Source organism: Mus pahari, chromosome 3 (genome assembly GCF_900095145.1).
Source record: "Mus pahari chromosome 3, PAHARI_EIJ_v1.1, whole genome shotgun sequence".
NCBI lineage: Eukaryota > Metazoa > Chordata > Mammalia > Rodentia > Muridae > Mus > Mus pahari.
The window spans coordinates 106,065,018-106,075,107 of NC_034592.1; the positions used below are offsets into that span (position 1 = coordinate 106,065,018).

Sequence of the window (10,090 nt, forward strand, 5' to 3'; positions counted from 1 at the left end):
CGTGCGCCCGCGAGGCGCGAGGGGAGGGGTCGGCGCCGACACGCAGGCCGCCGCTTGGGGGCGCGCCGAGGGGGCGTGGTCGCGCGGCGCCCCCCGCCCCCGCCCCCGCCCCCGCCCTCCCGGCCCCGCCTCTCGGGCTCTGTGGGTCCCCCCCCGCCTGCCCCCCCCCCCCCCCCGGGTGTGCCTCGGGAAGGTCCCCCCGGGGCCGGGTGTCACTGCTCCGAATTCCCTCCGCTGGAGATGGGTCTCGGGAATCTCAGGTCCGATCTTGGTTATGGATGATCCGTGGAAAAGTCCTTTAGTACTTTCTTACCAAGTGGGAACCCTGGTAGCTTTTCTTCTACCAAATCCGCAAAAGGCTAGGACAAGACTATGATGGTCAGTAGTTCTATGGCTTGCTTTAAAGTTTACTGTTTTTCAGCAAGTATGTGTCTTCCTTTTGTGTTCACTGCTATGCTCCTTGGGCAAAATTGTGTGAGCTTATTTTCCTTATGTTTCATCACATTCTCAAGTGTCCTCAAGACGCAAGATTAAAGGCAACACTGTTGGTAGAATTCATTTTAAAGTGTAAATCCTTGGCTTCCACCTTTTTTCCTTTTGAGATCCTTAGGTTCTAATCCAGAGACTCATGCAAGTTAGACAAACATTCTACCCTCGGAGCTACACCTGCAACTTGCCTGTCCTGCAAGCTCCTACTTCCCCAGTGTTTACAAAGACTATATTTTTAAAAGTCTTTATATCTTACCAAAATTTCAGGTCATAAAAGTACAATGAAAAAAAAAAAAACACACGAGGCAATTTGTTTTCACGATTCTGTTGACACCTTAGAATCCTGTGTGATAAGAAAGCACTGGCTACTTCTGTATTCCAGTGTGATCCCTCATTCCTAAGTTTTCCCCCAGAGCTGCAGTCATGAAAGCAAATTAGACCCTCCATGGTCCTGAGATTAGGAAGGGATGGCGATTGCCTAGAATTTCATCAATCAGGACAAGATGGTAATAGCCAAAGGGAGAGAGCTTACGAGCCATTACATTCCTCAGCTCCAAATATCTTAGGAGTAGATTGTTCTGTTGTTTTTAATGTCCCATTTAACTGCCTACAATGTTTCAGGAGTATCATCGGGGGGTCTCTTGAATTCAGCCTCAAGGTAGGAGGGATGTGAATGTTTCAAGAAGAGTTGAAATAAAAGGATGGGTTGCTTGGGGACATTTCCAGCAAGCGGGGCTGAGGAGGACTGCCTTTGTGCATTCTGTTCTTTCACTCTTGTCTCACTGGATTCTCGAGAAAGTGATGAGACAACAAAGCCATGTTTTAAGCTCTGTCCATAAATTCTGTGATGACCCCACTCCTGAGGAGGTAAAATCCCGTACCTTTGCTTGTGGACAGCACTTAGTAATGGCCTATGACCTGTAATGAACAGACTGGCAGAGGTGACTGTGACTTACAGACTAGGTCATAAAAGGTGCTGCAGCTGCTTCCTTATCCTCTTGGATTTCTTGCACTGTGAGGAGACAGCTACCACATCGTGCTAAACTTACCCAGCACCGTGGGAAGGTCTGTGAGAAGGAGCTTAGCCCACCAACTGCCATGTGAGTGAGCCGTTAGAAGTGGACCCTCCAGCCCTAGTAAACCCTTTGGATGACTTTACCCTACACAACCGAAGCCTCCCGATGCATCCTGAGTCAGAAACACCCAGCTAGGCCACATGCAGATGACACACAGAAACAACACAAGATAATAAATGTCTGCTATTTTAGGATACATTTTGGGATAACTTTTTTAATAGCAATAAATAGCAAATATACTATATTTCAAATTTCTTCAGAACCTGGAAATACTCCTTTTATTCTCCCTTTTTCCTTCTTACATCACATGGGGTCTAGTTCCTAAGCCTGCCTTTGTATCAGTGGCATAGCTTATACCATCATGCTTTCAAATTGGTCAAATTGACTCTGTCAAAAGGCATGGAACATAACCACATTTGCAGCCTTATTTCTGTTTGGTGTTTGTAACGATGGACAATCTGCTGAAATATGACTCACTTATCAACCCTGCCTACAATTCAGCTAGCTATTACTCAATATGCATTCTTTTATATGAGGCGTTATGCCTCATATAAACATTTCCAGGCTGCAGATTCTTCTTTTTTTTTTGAATTACATGAGACTCTTGCCAACCACTTTGCCTACCTTTTAGCTAGGGGACCCTTAATGTGTAGATTGTTTAGCTTATTCAAGAAGCCTTGCCAGTACAGCCAAAAGAAACATAGCTCAGATAGACATAAATCTAGGTCAAAACCTGTTTTCTGGTCCAGGTTTCTCTTGGTAGCAAAGCTAAATATTATACAACAGCTAACATTTACTTAGGACTTGCTTATGTGCCAAGAGCTATGCAGGGACTGACTTATATGAGTTCAACGAGCTACTAAATATCGTTAGGGCGAAGGTAGTGACTATAAACATGGCTTTTGGAGTTACACTGCTAATCTTTGAATCCTGGCTCCACCATTCACCACCCAATAGTCTCTAAATAATAACCTCTTTCTGCTTGCCTATCAAGTATAGAAGATAAAAAAATAATATCTACTTCATAGGGGTGTGATAAAGACTGAAAAAGCATGTCAAACAGTGTGATGGTGTGTATATGCTAGGCCCAGGGAGTGGCACTATTAGGAGGTATGGCCTTGTTGGAGTAGGTGTGTCACTGTGGGTGTGGGCTTTAGGACCCTCATTATAGCTGCCTGGAAGCCAGTATTCTGCTAGCAACCTTCAGATGAAGATGTAGAACTCTCAGCACCTCCTGCACCATGCCTGCCTGGATGCTGCCATGTTCCCACCTTGATGATAATGAACTGAACCTCTGAACCTGCAAGCCAGCCCCAATTAAATGTTGTCCGTATAAGAGTTGCCTTGGTCATGGCATCTATTCACAACAATAAAACCCTAAGACAAACAGGATGCATATTTTCTAGTACATGATAAGAGCTCAGTCACTGACAACAATTATTTCTATATAGGTAAAGACATGGTTTCATTACTAAGTATCTTCTTGATCAAGATCGTACAGCTCAGGAAACAGAGAAGGAACTCAACTCCAGTTGGTCTTAGTGCTCAAACTCAACTTCTGCACAATCTTCCTTGTTATTTTTTTTCTGTGAACAAATGGAACCACCCGAAGAAACACATCTCGAATCCAGGGAGTATATAGAGACTCATTTCATAGAATACCAAGAGCTTTGAGGCCTCTGTACTTCCTCAGGAAATTTCTCCTTGGAAATAAGCAGGGAAAAGTGGAAAAGATTTTAAAAATTGAAACGCTTAGGTAACAGGTTCAATACTGCATATTCTGGAATGCTTTTCTCTTTTCAGTGTGTGTGGCTACAGAGGGTCCCATAGGATATGCTGGACTGTGCTCTTCTTTTCAGGACATGGATGCTGTTGGATGTATATGAACACTGATAGCAATGCAATATGTAGATAGTAATAGAATTCATGCTTTCTGTAGGAGTTAGTCTGTTAACAGAACGACCAGTTTCAATTTAAAATGTCCCCCAAGGGAGGAAACAAGACGGTCCCAAAATAGACAAGAGAATTGTTCAGGCACAGAAAGCCTCTATAGATAGGAGATATCAAAGGATCCCTAACTGCACGTTTACCCAGTCAGGCAAAAATCACCCAGAGCCAGATAGTTAGGCAATTGAGTTCATGGCTTAGTGACTTTGATTTTGTTTTCCTATAATTTTCAAAGCAAATACTGCTAAGTATCTTTCTGTCCGTGCTGCGGTGATGTGTAGGGGAATATGCGATAAGATGGGGCTTTAAGGGTGTAAGCATTCCACTGTGAAGTCTGGAGGCAGGGGCTGGGCTGGAAGTTTGAAGATGGAGGTAGAAGACAAAGGAAGAGCTGCATCACAGATGAGAGCTACCTGGGGACGTGGGAAATCGGATGCAGCTTCTACTTTTGTCCCCTATCCTCTATGCCTCCCTCGCTGCACACTAGTGCGGGGCTCGGTTCTTATGGGGGAAAGTAGGGAATAATAGTCTTCCTACCCATTTTGTAGAGTCAGGGTTAGATCAAAGCGATCCCTTGCTGACTTTACTAGCGGGAGATTTTAGAGACCATGGCACCCAAGTTAAATCACAGGCAAGGGTATGCACAATGCTACGTGGCTCGCAGGTTAAACCACGGGCAGGGGGATGCACAATGCTGCTTGTCAAGAATCTAGCGTAAACTGTGTGTGTATCAGTAGTACCTAGCACCACACTTCTAGTCGGAGCTGTGGACATATTTAAATGGTTTGATTTATGAAAAATGTTTTAATCCTAGGTCATACGTTCACAGCTTTATGTATCCTCTAACATAAATGTCTAGCTAGTTGTTTAAAAAGCAAGCATGGCCGGGTGGTGGTGGCGCACACCTTTAATCCCAGCACTTGGGAGGCAGAGGCAGGCGAATTTCTGAGTTCAAGGCCAGCCTGGTCTCCAAAGTGAGTTCCAGGACAGCCAGGGCTATACAGAGAAACCCTGTCTTGGAAAAACCAAATAAATAAATAAATAAATAAATAAATAAATAAATAAATAAATAGCAAGCAAGCATGGTGAAGCCATTCCTAAGAAAAAAGTCAAAGTCTGGTGTTGTGTCTCATTCTTGTAATCTTAGCACAGAGAAGACTGAGGCAGGAGGATTGCCATAAGTTTGAGGACATCCTACCTGAACTATGAGTTGGGACCCTGTCTCAAAAAGTAAACAAACAAACAAATAAAGAAAAGAAAAGAAATAGGAAAACCAAAAGAGGGCATGTTTTAGTGGTGAGCTGTGTTCCTCATAACAATTGATTATTAACTCACTAATAGTTTACAGTTATTCTACCTCTGTTTTAAAGAATATATTAACATTCATGAATTAAACCTGGACAAGCAGCAGCTTCTTTTCCTAAGTACGTCTTTTTGGCCTCTTACCATTGGTAACTACAATAGGCCTTTGTGTAAACTCACTCCAGAGTTTATTATGAGGATTATTTAGATTTTAATCTGCCAAGTGCTTCAAGTTTTTCTCAGAATTCTTTTATAAATAAAAATGGCATTAATTCTTTTTTCAATCTCTAAGAAGTATGTTTAGTCTGGTCCTGCCAGAATAAAATATAATAAGCTCATCCGCTCCTGAATTGCTTGTGTTCCCTAAAGAAAAACAAAACAAAACCCAAGAGTAAAACCAAGCCCAAATTACCTTTAATGGCTTTAAGATGACTACAGGAGCACACTTGACTGAGCAGGAATTACTATCTTAACCACAAAGAGTTTGGTGTATGATTTATGCCACACAATAAGATCTCATAGCAGGCATTCCAGATGATAATTATATATAAAACTCTATAATTACTATAGCTATTTTACACTGAGGAGCAAAGATTTACTAGCTTCTTTGTTATTTACATTTTAATAATTTATATTCTGTTCACTTACAAATAAGATTAAAGGCAGCCTTCCCTTTTTGTAGGCGTCGTCATACAATGTAAATGCTAAAATATTTCCCCAATACCAAGTACTGTTTAATCTTCATTGTGTGCACAGAAACACAGCCAGAGGCTGGCTGACTTCCTTGGGAACCCCGGCTCTTTAGCCACCAGCTGTCTGTTCTCTGATGGGAATCCTGTCTCTAGTGACCTCCTTACCTCCGGCAGGGTTATCTCCACCCTCATCCAGAAGGAGTGGCTCTGAATGTCCTGTATATGGGCTGCAGGCTGCAGAACCCTGGAGCAGGCCTGATCATGGAAGAGGACAGATAAGAGCCTCATTGTCTTTACAATGGAGCCTGTCTGGCAGGTGGCCAGCCTGGTTTGCTTGGGGCTGCAGAGGTTTCCTGGGACTTGGGACTTTGATTTACTGTTACCTGTTTACCTGGCGGTGAGCATAGGTTTTAGAACCTTGATATGACTGATTTGCTGGGTGGGGAGAGAAACTAACTTGGGAAAGATACTTTGTGCCTTTTGCAACCTGCAGCACCTTGAGCTGGGTGTCCTTGGGGAAACTCTAGGAAGAACTGGTGTGGCCTTGGAAGAAATGTCAGAGGTGCCCAAGAGTGAGGGCAGTCACAGGCAGGCAGGACTGCAATGGCATCCGAGCTCTCTAGAGTCATGAAGGCCAGTCCTTAGGTCAATGAGCTCTTGCAGCAGCTTTGCAGATGTGGAGCCAGGCCCATGCTTAACAATCAAGCCCAGAAACTATGAATTGTGTCACATATCCCGAGGATACGGTGTTCCTGTTCTCCGGAGGCTTTTTTCCAGGAACTAGTGACCAGAGATATGAAGCTGCCTTAGAGCTAAAGCAAACGTGCCCCGGAGTTTTAAAGAAGACATTATGCAGGTTTCCCTGCTCCCCACCAACCTCCACAGCTTGCTAACTCTTGCTTAGCTCTGCTCCAAGCCACCCCCTGCCCTGACCTGCCCAGTCACTCTTATCCTTGGATCCCCCTCCCCCTCCATTCTCACTCCCTTTCATCTTTTGTCTCTTCTCCTCTTCTTACCATATTCTTGCCTTCTTCAACAAATATTGTGGAACTGCCTAACAGATGCCAGTCATTAAACTCTAGAAAGAAGAGAAAGCCCAGATGATAGGCCATTCCTCAGCCCTGCCATTCAGTCACAACTTCTAGATCTTTATTATGGTTCTTCCTAGATTAAATGCAGACGGTTACTATTTATATGTAATGTGTTTTTTTTTTTTTTTTTTTTTTTTTTTCGAGACAGGGTTTCTCTGTGTAGACCAGGCTGGCCTTGAACTCAGAAATCCACCTGCCTCTGCCTCCCGAGTGCTGGGATTAAAGGCGTGCGCCACCACGCCCGGCTATGTAATGGGTTTTTTAAAAAGTTTTATTACTATTTGATGTGTCTTGGTGTTTTGTCTCCATATATGTATGTGCACCATGTATGTGCCTGGCATTTTTGGAAGCCAGAAGGGCAATGAATCACTGGAATTACAGACAGCTTTGAGCTGTCATGTACATGCTGGGAACTGAACCTCGGTCCTCTAGAAGAGTAGTCAGGGCTCATAACCACTGAGCCATCACACTAGCTCTGACTTTTTTTTAAATGTTGCCTGGTTGACCTTGAACCCTCAGTTTTACGTTAGCTTCTGCCCTCAGTCTTATGGGTAGTTGAGACTGGAGATGGCTCATCATTGCGCTGGATTGTTAATGTGTAGTTTTAAAAGCAAACGCACGAGCCAGACGTGGTGGCACACACCTTTAATCCCAGCACTCGGGAGGCAGAGGCAAGCAGCCTGGTCTACAAAGTCAGTTCCAGGACAGCCAGGGCTATACAGAGAAACCCTGTCTCAAAAAACCAAAAAAACCGAACGTACAAAATAATGCATTCTTTATGCGCAGCTGATTTTTTCAGTCTTGCATTCCCGGACACTCTTTGTAAGCTGTCACCAGATGAGATCTGTAGATGAGGAGCCCTGCCCACTGTGCCATGCTCTCGGGTAGAAACGTTGCTTGTGCTGCCTAGCTGCTGACACTCCCGAGCTGCTCTCTCAGAGCTCAGCATCCTGTCTTCGCTTTGTCAGTAATTTGGATATTTTTTTTATCTCAAAGTACATTACTTTGTATTTGCTTCCACAAAAGCTCATTTATCAGTTGTCTGATTACATGGTCAGATTTCTGGGCTCTTCCTGTAAAAGGTCAGATAATGAATAATTTCAGCCTTGTGGGGGAACTGAAGTGTCTGTGATACCCTCTCTATTGCTGTAGCAAGCTTGAAGACTCCCACAGAAGATAGTAAGCCAATGACAGTGGCTTTTCCGGTAAAAATCTTATTATAGAAATGTTTCATGTCGGTTTTATGAATTCTATGTAATTTTTACTTGTCATAAAATGTGATTTTTCTATTTCTTCCTCCCATTAATAAATGTAAAAACTATTCTTAGTTAGCAGGTTGTAAAAAGCAGGCAGTGGCTAAATTGGTGTCCTGGGCTTGATCTAGATTATCACTGTTTAAAATTGTTGCTAGGGACTCTATATCCAGTCTGCCTTACAGGTCACCACACCCGTGACAGTGAGCCTCTCCCACCACTGATGTCTGGGTCAGGAATTTTACTCTGTTCTGTTAATCTCCCCCCCCCCCCAACCAAAGACTATTAAGGCATCAATGTTTAGATTTTTCAGTGGTCCTTGTTTAGGTGAGGACCCTCTCTTCTGGCTGTCCAAGACATTCCTGTTAAAAATACCACAAACCTTTCAAAACAAAGATGACTGAATCTTTACCATTTCCCCTAAGCTCGGGGGCTCTTCCTGTGCCCTGGGCTGTAGCCACACTGAATCTGTGTGTTAGGATATGTACCGTGGGCCTTGGCATGTGCGATGTCTTGTTTGGAATGTTCTTCATCACCACTTCTCTGTGTTTAACTCAGGTAAAGCTTAAGTGACTCTGACCAAGGGAGCCCCACCCATTATCCCAGTGCAGATGAGCCATTAGTTGTAGATCTGCTGCATGCCTGGCCCCCTTCATCCTTGTTAGTGGTATTGTCTCACAGGTGGCAGCGGCTGCCTCTAACTCCTTGTCAGTAGTCTCTAAGTTCCAAGGGAGCAGGGGCTCTTTGCTCACAGCTCTGTGGCACTAGATCTGGCATAGCCAGAGCTCAACAAGCACCCACTGGGGCCTCAGCCTGCTGCCTGGGCACTGACGCCTCTTGTCGAAGTTTCTCCCATACCAGCAGACCCGATGGTCTTGAATGAATTATAAGATCTTTTTTTGTCTCCCTCTTTTAAAATAGTCTTGATAACTCTTATTCTTAGACTGTGTTGATTTAAATGAGATATGCCTGTCTCACACATGATGGCCTGACCCAGACATTGCTAAGTTACTGTTTTCTCTCTTCCCAGCTTATCCTTCACTGGTGTCAAATTCATAGTTCCTTTCTTAATAAAAGTGTCTCTTTTCTTCTCTTCCATGCCTAATTTAGAAGGCAAGGCTTTTTCTCTGTCCCTTGCCATGGTGGCTACTGGAATTTTCAGCTCATCTGTACTATGTATTTCTTTTATACTCAAATAAAAGCATCCTCAAGCTCCCTTCTGGGTCCATTTGTAATTTTTTTTACTACTTAATTATTTTTATTAAGTAGTAAACGTATTAAGATTAAAGACCCCTAATAGGAACGTCAGCTTTCCTGGTAACACTCTTACTGCCAGCGCGTACACTGGGTAGAGTTTGTACATGATTTGTTCAAAGTCATGGAATTGGAAATCTGTTGAATAAAGATTTGTATGAAGTTTGTCTGAGCCTAGTGCAATCATGGTGTCTGCTTCTGTATTTTCCTCTTACATTAGCTTTGGTGATTAGTGAAGTCAGTGGAAATGTGTGTGTGTGTGTGTGTGTGTGTGTGTATGTGTATATATATATATATATATATATATATATATATATATATATATTGTTTCTCTTTTCAAATTTAAATGAGCAGTGACACATTTTGGCTAATGATGCTTCAGTGTCACACTGGGCTTCAAAAAGAATTCAGGTGCTGTCTTGTATTTAATCTCATCATTTGTCCAGTCACCCATCCACTATTTCATAGAGGTCCTATACCAAATATGTGCTATATACTGCCTTTAGGCCAAAGCTTAAATCTCTAGTTCCTGGAAAGATACTGGAAGTTAGAGACAGAGACAGTTTACAGAGGGTGGGAGAGTGGGTAGGAACGATCTCAGAGCTAGGGGAAGGACTTCCTGTGAAGACGGACTGGCAAGATGGGGAATTCAGGAACTCTCCGACTCATGTGCATCGCGATGTGGCTGGTGGGTGGGAGTGGCACGCTCTTCTGCTCTGACATGGCCTGTGGTTTACTGTGATTCTCAGTTCCCTTCCTGGGAAGCTGGTGTTTTCCTGAATCTCTGACGCTTTCGTTTTCAATGTCAGTTTTAGAAAATTCCTGGTGTTCTCTGTATAAGTAGCACCCTGGCCTGCTGGGATTGCTACAGTGGCTCATTTTGTGTGTGCGTGTGTGTGTGTGTGTGTGCGTGTGTGTGTGTGTGCGTGTGTGTGTGTGTGTGTGTGCTGGGATTGTTACAGTGGCTCATTGTGTGTGTGCGTGTG

The 10,090-nt window shown here is 43.6% G+C and overlaps 1 long non-coding RNA gene across 1 annotated transcript in view; it reads left to right on the forward strand.

Moving 5' to 3' along the window:
• Positions 1-180: 180 nt before the first annotated feature.
• The window catches only part of LOC110317491, a 19,367-nt gene continuing 9,457 nt past the window's right edge, over positions 181-10,090 (forward strand). The window contains exons 1-2 of the long non-coding RNA XR_002380318.1: positions 181-260; positions 4,660-4,742. This is a non-coding gene — a long non-coding RNA (uncharacterized LOC110317491). The remainder of the gene's footprint in view (positions 261-4,659; positions 4,743-10,090) is intronic.